Source organism: Montipora capricornis, chromosome 2, assembly GCF_036669925.1.
Source record: "Montipora capricornis isolate CH-2021 chromosome 2, ASM3666992v2, whole genome shotgun sequence".
Taxonomy (NCBI): Eukaryota; Metazoa; Cnidaria; class Anthozoa; order Scleractinia; family Acroporidae; genus Montipora; species Montipora capricornis.
In genome coordinates, this window is record NC_090884.1 from 24,640,458 (window position 1) to 24,646,763 (window position 6,306).

At 41.2% G+C, this 6,306-nt stretch overlaps 1 long non-coding RNA gene across 1 annotated transcript; it reads left to right on the forward strand.

Moving 5' to 3' along the window:
- The first annotated feature begins 1,490 nt into the window (after nt 1–1,490).
- LOC138037875 (uncharacterized) lies at nt 1,491–5,361 on the forward strand. The gene is made up of 3 exons (XR_011130132.1): nt 1,491–3,129; nt 3,390–3,532; nt 4,047–5,361. It is a non-coding gene; the product is annotated as an uncharacterized lncRNA (long non-coding RNA).
- Nucleotides 5,362–6,306: the final 945 nt, after the last annotated feature.

Below are 6,306 nucleotides of genomic sequence, written 5' to 3' on the forward strand. Positions count from 1 at the left end.
TATCCAAGATTGATGTCAACACCAGAGGAATAACTCCAGCAAGAATTCTAAACCAAGGCTGTGCTCTAGTGGCGCCTGGTTGCCTGAAGTTACTTGCTTTTGGTATCAGGCGACAAGGTAAAATTATTGGTCGCCCCACCATGCACCTTTGTGCGAAGTCCCATGTGCAATAAAGAAAAAGAAAGTTTATAACACATTAGTGTTGGTTCATTATCTTAGTGAAGCGTGGCGTGAAAAATTCTTCCCCAAAACAGCAGGAAAAGTCGCACTCTCATTGACTTAATAGCGGAGCTCTGCCTGTGCCGAGCACCATAGTTAAGAAAATATGGTAACCCATCGATGCGAGAAAATTCGGTTTTGGTCACTGTACGACCGTGCATCCCTCCACCCCTCTATGTATGCCACTGTGACCAGTATCATGTAACCATATCACGGGCTCAAGTTTAGAGCTCATCCAGAAGGCAACACTCTAGCTAGTTTACAACACACATCTTTGATATTGGACATCAATGTTACGGTCAATTGACACCTGTCAAAACAAGGTTTCGGCTGACCAGTATCATGTGACCATATCGCGGGCTCAAGTTGGGCCTTATAGAGGTCAGCTGTTTTTTTTTTTAAGTTCACCGCTAACCAGAGACTCGTTGTCGATTGGATCGCAGGCTCAAGCCAGGTCGGACACTCACACCTGAGCGTAAACAAGGCTTAATTTTTCGCGCTCTCTCTGTGGCTCGACGCGGCTGCACGGCCATGCTATGTCAACAAAAGATCTTGACAGCCAATGCAGGCTTGGTTAAACAAGCCCTGGCCTTCCAGTTGGTACAGACTTGAGGGAGATCAAAACAAAATTTAAGCAATACAGTATGAAGTGTTTAGTACTGTATGAAGCCCACCTTTGTAAAAATTGGACTACTAGCGGAGCTCCACGTGCGCTGAGCACCATTGCTAAGAAAATATGGTAACCCATCAATGTGAGAAAATTTGGTTTTATAGCCATGACGTCATGAACGTCCGTCCGTTCGTCCGTGCGCCCCTCCATCTCTCTGCCCCTCCATCCCTCCATGTATGCCAATGTGACCAGTATCACATAACCATATCCCGGGCTTAAGTTTAGAGCTCATCGAGGAGGCAATACTCCATTTTACACTATAGCTAGTTTACAGCATACATCTTTGATATTGGACATCAAAGTTATGGTCAATTGACACCTGTCAAAACAAGGTATCTGTTGATCAGTATCACGTGACCATATCGCAGGCTCAAGTTAGACCTTATCGAGGTCAGCAGTTTTTTTTTTAAAGTTGACTGCTGACCCCGGACTGGTTGTTGATTGGATCGCAGGCTCAAGCCAGGTCAGACACTCACACTCACACCTGAACGAGCGTTAATTTTTCGCGCTCTTTCTGTGGCTCGACGCGGCTACACAGCCATGCTTCATCACCGAAAGCTTTTGACAGTCGGTGCTTTTCATGTTCAGGTACGGTTTGGTAAATATATTTTTCTTGCATCCTTGGATGGTTTCAATCCAGGTTTAACATAATATAGGTGTAGTTATTCAAGTCATGCATTGGAGGGATATAAACTTAAAGCTGAGTGTTTATTTTTAATTTGTTTAGGGCTGCTGTTTGCTCTGAATTGCAGTTTTTGATATGTCTTAAGATTTTTAATTTCGAATCTACTAAGGTTGCAAGATGCCTGTTCAGAAGAACAGAAACGAAAGAAGAGAGAAAGAGAACGAGAACGACAAAACGGTACACCAGTAATAGCTTAAAGTTGGTTGAAGAAGTTACTCCACAAATTCTTTTCTTGGACACTAAACCGTTGTTGGAGATCTTGTTTGAAGTTTGTCCTTTCTAGCCGATTCTGGTTCTAAGCCAAGCTGGCGTGTTTCAATGAAATACATCGAGTTGTTAATAATCTCGTTTTCACAGATAAAGTGCATGGAATAAATAAAGTATGTCAATAAAACTCCTTGTTTGACCTTGAATCGACAAAGACGATCTGTCACATCACAAGCTATAGTACGTCTGTGATTTCTAATTTTAGTGTGATTCGTATTTGCTGGGGTTTGACAGTCGACTCTGAAATGGCTTCTTTCCTTTTCCGTTCGCTTGCTGAGGATTTGCTTGTTTTCTTTTAAAACTCTTGCGATTAAAAAAAAAAAGCCTAACTGGTGAATTTGACAGTAGATTTCACTGGAAAAACCGATATCACACTCATCCCTTCATGATTCATGTGATCAGTCGGTTTTTCAGGTGAAATTAACCGTGGAATTCACTAGTTAGGCAGCGAAAAAAATGTTACATAATTAAGCAATATCCGGGAAAACCAAAAGGCAGACAGTTCCAAAGCCTTTTGTTTTCATTAATCCTACAGCCAGTAAAAATAAACAAGCCAGGAGCTCCGCTTTTAGGCTTGGCTAAATCTATATATTACATTAATTTTACCCTCTCTAAATTGGTAGAACATTTGCCAGTCCCACTATTGCAAAATTGACCCACTTTATAATTTTAGATATTGTGGAATATAAAGTTCTTTGTCTAGTAATCAACAATATCGTGTCATGTTAAATTTTCTACATTTTCAAAAGCCCCCCACCCCCCTTTCATCCCATTTGCTATCAGTGGACTTGTGACTATTTATGGAAGCCACAAAAGCCATAAAGTTAAATTGAGTAACACCTGCTGTTTCATGAATCCAGGGGTTGCACACAATAACCCAAGAAGACTTTATTTGTGCTGACAATACATTTTGGGTTGTTTATACATAGACACTCGCACTATTGGTGTCTTAGCACCATGTCGCAAAGATGATGATGATATATAATGACATCATCTACAACATTAAGCCATCATACCTTAAGGAGTTGTTGTGGACCTTCCCATTCCATGTGAAAGTAGTTCCTGTAGAACATGACGCACTTCCCCTGCTCACTTCGTAGAAATTTGAAGCATTTTGGCTGAGTGTGGGAATGCAGCTCTTCTGAAAATGGAGCAAGCCACTCTTTGATGTCAAAAACAACTTCAAGCAAAAATGGGAACACCTTGATTATTTGCAAGCAGTTTTTCATGGCCTCCAACAGACCTGCAAAGAAGATTAATGCCTGTGGTTAGGGTATTCGAAACTTTTGTAAGTCATCATTATGTATTTTTGCTTCACAAAATAAAATTAAACTACAAATCCTTTTTTGTTATCTATTATATTCCCCTACTCTGAAAATTCAGCTACAAATGAAAAGGCTCTGGTCCTTCTGTCTTGACATTAATGAAAAAGTACATTCAGTGCATGAATCAGCAAACAGCCTGAGAACATACGTGCTAACAGCCGTGATTTTTTTTGAAGGGCCAAAAAGCTTCAGCTCTGACTAATAATTTACCTACCTTCTACAGTATAAACATCCATTTGGGTCAAATACTTTGAATACACACCAAAGAACACATCAATGCCCTCATGAGTGTGGCCAACAGGAAGAAAGTTCAGTCTTATCTAGAGTGCGATAAACCATAATGACTGCATACATCTTCTTTAAAAGGTAATTATTTCTTGCTTGCTTATTTCGTTCATCTCCGTATGCATGAAGCTGTAATCAATGGTAATATAATTTTTTTCATATGGTCCCACCAAATGTACATGTAACAGGCCAGAGTTAGGGCCTAACTAAAACAGTGTTATCACTAAAGTTTCAGAAAACTTCATGTCTTGCCGAATCTTTGTTCAGCACACTGGGTCTTCATTTTCATGCTACGAAAACTAAAACCTGGTCTTAGTTTTCGTGGAATGAAAGCAAACAACTGGTCTTGGTCTTCGTACTAGTGGGTGTAGTGGGGTCTTAGGTCTTCTAGTTTTCGTAACACCCCTTACTGCACATACCTAATGGCAGCAGTTCACACCCAAAAAAATTCATGTACATGCATCGCACTATTATTGATACAGATTTTGAAAGATGTATGTGTAACAGCGTTACCTTTTTGAAAATCTCTAATTCCACAAGAAGCGCAAGACGCCACAGCCACAGGACGTATTGGTTCTTACTTTCTTTCACACAGTTGTCAAGCTGAAGGTACAAGACTGGCGGACGTTGGTACCTCTCACACCACTGAGACAACATATTCAGTAAAACTGAACCAGTCAAGTTTGGGTCATGTGGCCACTGATAGTAGTCAAATGACCCAAATACCTCCCTTCCATTGGGTGACTGTCCACTGTGCAAGATGGCACCTACCAGATGGGTGCCCACTGTTGACAGATTACAAGATGCTTTTGTCTCTCAACGCAGACCGGGGAATGCATGTGGTTTTCTGATCCATGGCATCACCTATTATTGTAAGATACTTATTCGGGTATCACCGTGCCCTGTATCTATGCAAGTAGTAAACCCTTCTCTCTTTCCTGTTTAAAAAAGAAGGACATTAATTTTCCTTGATCAGTACCCATGAAGATACATGTGTATGACGCTGTGATGACATGATGCAAAATAGCTGCAACACGATTTAAGACAATGAGAAATTGAGAATGGTGCTGTTCACACTCACGTGAATAAATTAACATGGACGTTTTATATGCCCATAGGCCTTAAAAAAGGTTGGTCTTTGGCAAGTGTTACATTGAGCAGCAAAAGATACTGGAGTAGTAACTGTTGATTCAACTCTTTTTTACTATCTGTGGTTCCAGTTTCCATTCTCCTTTCCGTTTTCCCTTAATTTTGTGGTTGAAAATTCAATTTGTTTGCGATCTAAACTCATTCCAAGTTAGTAAATATCGTTTTCTTGTAGGATAAGACTTGAGGGGTCTGAAATTTGGAAGGCATTTCAAGTTAAGTGGTAATCATCGTTTTTTCTGGGATAAGAGTTTAGGGGTACAAAATTCGGAAAGCATTTCAAGTGATAATTATCGTTTTTTGTCGGATAGGAGTTAGAGGGTCCGAAATTCGGAAAACCTTGCAAGTTAAATAGTATAATCATCGTTTTTTTTCTCAGATAAGAGTCGAGGGGTCCGAAATTCGGAGGGCATTCCAAGTTAAGTAGTAATCATTGTTTTTTTGTTGGGTAAGACTTGAAGGTCTGGAATTCGGAGGGCAAGGGCACATATCAAGTAAAGCAGAAATTATCATTTTTAACTCTAAGATTTAATCGAGGGGTCCGAAATTCGGAAAGCCTTTCACGTTTAAGTAGCAAACCTAGTTTTTTAGTAGAATACGTGTTGAGGGGTCCGAAATTCGGAAGACATTTTAAGTTAGGTAGTAATCATAGTTTTTTTTATCGGATAGTAGTTAAGGGGTCCGAAATTCGGAAAACCATTCATTGTAGGTTTGTAATGACCGTTCTTGCATTGATGAGTGTGAAGGGTATCCGAAATTCGGAACGCCTTTTTGTAAATGTTAAACTGTGTTCTTTTGTAGTAGTTAGTTGCTCATACAGTGGAAGAATAAAATGGTGATTTTTCACGGTATTGTGTTTTTTTAAATCATGTCTCGTGTGTCTCCGATGAAAACCCAACTTTGTCTGGATTGGCAAAATTTTTCAGTGCATTACGGTTGGTTGTACCGAATTTCTCTGAAATGTAATGCCACAAATTAGTTTGGAACACGTTCTAGCAACATTATCAACAGCGCTTTCTACCTCAATCAATTTTGTGTCGTCGGCCTTGTCCCTTGCCACATCCACCAAGTGTTCCAGGGCCGCGAATGCCGCATGGGGGTTGAAGATGCCAGGGGGCCTGGCTAGATGTTGGCAGAGAAGGGCCTACACCGCGTCAACGGAACCAACGTCATGAATTTGCTTAAGCGCAGCCACCTCTCTTCTCAGGGCCGCAACGCCGCCCTCGGGAGGGTCCTAGACATAAGAGTCAACAAGATGTAAACTACCAACGTGCACTAAAGCGAGACGAAAACAGAAAGAGGGCTAGAAACAAGCCAAGCAAACAAATGATCAGGGTAACGCTAGCGTGATAACTCCCGATATACAGCCAAACAGAAAAGGTAGAGAGTCCAAGACGCATTTGAAAAACAACAAGCGACATGCGAAAAACTTGACGCCTAACCCGCGAGCGGGCCGGACATACGACACACAAGTGACCAAAGCACATGTAGCATGAACGGACCGAGCAAACGACTCACGAAGAGCCTAACCGCACGAGGCACGAGCAAAACGAGCACCCAACACGAAGAAATTTAATACCGACGTTAACAAATGAAAAAACACTCGACACACAAGCGACTGAAAACACAAGACGCCAGAGCAACCGAACGCACCCGACACACGAGAAACGAAAACACACAACATACGAGCAAGTGAAAACACTCGACAC